The sequence below is a fragment of the Otolemur garnettii genome, unplaced genomic scaffold, assembly GCF_000181295.1.
Source record: "Otolemur garnettii isolate 467f Iridium unplaced genomic scaffold, OtoGar3 scaffold00280, whole genome shotgun sequence".
NCBI lineage: Eukaryota > Metazoa > Chordata > Mammalia > Primates > Galagidae > Otolemur > Otolemur garnettii.
This window is the reverse complement of record NW_003852675.1, coordinates 623290-625375: the sequence shown is the minus strand read 5'-3', so window position 1 is coordinate 625375 and position 2086 is coordinate 623290. Positions and strand designations below refer to the sequence as shown.

The window sequence follows — 2086 nt, the reverse complement described above, 5'->3', positions numbered from 1 at the left end:
ACATGAAGGACGTAAAGTCTCCATCTTTCTTTATGGCTGCATAGTATTTATTTAAATCCTAGCATGTCTCTGGTACTAGAATGGATACATTACAAATATTAATTTGTGTCCTCACAGCAATATCGTGTTAGAGAGAGAATAGGGCAGCACTGGGCATGGCAGAGGGAGGTAGCTGCTGCAGGGCCAGGGGACGTGGTGAGAGCTGGACTTCGCTGGGGGTCCTCTGGGGGGGCCTTTTCTGTCACTGGGGCAACTCAGCTACTCTTCACGCCTGGGGTCTCTGGCGGGCTGAGGTAAATGGAGATTTCATTTTCAAGATGGAAAGTCCCTCAGACTCAGCCCATGAGTGCGACAGTTAGAGAAAAATTAAGGAAAACGAGATCTTCATTTAATTCCTATTATACTGTGGTGAAACGTCCTAAAGTAGAGGATGAAGAAAATGGCCAGACATGTTCAGAGAAACCGGCATCTTCCACAGAAGAAAAGCGTTCGGAATTTCAATAAAGTTTCAAACACATAGACAGTGAATTTGAAGAAAGTACCTATTTGAAAAGTACCTTTGAGAATGTCAGTGCACGTGAATCTAAATCACTCCGATAGTGGGTGGTGCAGTGCTCTCCAGACTCCGTTTGTGAGTAAGAATCTACCTAAACAAGGATTAAATGAAGAAAACGCAGAATTGGTGAAGCAGGTTGGGGAGGAAGAAGACTTACTCCGGAGGCTACAACTAGTCAAAATGTATAGATCAAGGAGTGACCTGTCTCGGTTACAACTGTTAATAAAGACGTGGAGAAGCTGTAGCCAGGTCCTGCTTCATGAGTGGCCTCAGCATTCTCTCAGGAGAACAGGAAACTAAGCCCCACCCAAGGGCTGGACTGCCATGGCGTAGAGGATAAATTGCTACCCTGTAACAGGAGTGAAGAAGAATTGATAGGTATTTACTCATTTGGTTTCTTCAGAATATCTTTGAGAATGACAACTTAATTAGAAGATACTGACACATTTTCAAAGAAAGGTATCCTGGTGAACATGAGTTTAGGGCACTGTGATACATAAATATAAATGAAGTTCTAAAATGAAAATTTAATATTTGGGATAGATTTGCCAAAGAAAACTGGTCATTTAACATGATGTGAAAAAAATCGTGTTTAAAGTACAATTTGGACAATTCTGGAAACTAAGTTTAGCACATTGTTTTTAATGGCAAAAAGTTATTTTAAACATTAAAAAACTGTCCAGTCAGGTGGATATCTGAGCCTAACCTGGTCCAGAATGCCTGCCTCTGCTAACCTGATGAACCTCTTTTCTATCTTACCACATATTTCCACCTGATGATCCAGCAAGTAATTAAACTCATCTCTAAAATGGCAAGAAAAAGAAAAAAGAAAATCTCAGCTGGAAGTAATTGGACATCAATAATCTTAGTCTTTAGTATAAAATATAAAAAAGGAAAGAAGATCTCAGCTTTTAAAGGTATCTGAAGCAAGTCATAAAGCGCATAGATAATAGTTTCAGGCAAATGTTGGCAATGGCTTCACTTGTCTTTTTTTTTTTTTTTTTTTTTGGAGACAGTCTCACTCTGTCACCTTGGCTAGCTCACAGAAACCCCAAACTACTTGGCTCAAGCAATCCTCCTGCCTCAGCCTCCCAAGTAGCTGGGACTACAGGCACCCACCACTAGCTGGGCTAGTTTTTTTTATTTTTAGTAGAGACAGGGTCTCAGTCCTACTCAGGCTAGCCTCAAATTCCTGAGTTTAGGCAACCTACCCACTTTGGCCTCCCAGAGTCCTGGGATTACAGGTGTGAGCCAACACACCTGGCCATTCGCCGTTTCCTGAATGCCTGAGTATGCCGAGTGATGAGCATTGATGCCAAAGAATGTCCCTGTTCTATGAGTGACACTTGAAGAATATTGTATCTGTTTGGGGAAATCATAAAAATAAATAAATAATAACCTTCTAGGATGAGTGGAGCACGCCTATCAACACAGCACTCTTGAAGGCCGAGGCAAGAGGATCTTTTGAGCTCATGAGTTCAAGACCAGGCTCAGCAAGGTTGGGTTACTCTGTCTCGACTAAAAAATAGA

General features: G+C 41.6%; 1 pseudogene; it reads left to right on the top strand.

Moving 5' to 3' along the window:
• Positions 1-297: 297 nt before the first annotated feature.
• LOC100954798 lies at positions 298-984 on the top strand (annotated as a pseudogene).
• The last annotated feature ends 1102 nt before the right edge of the window (positions 985-2086 follow it).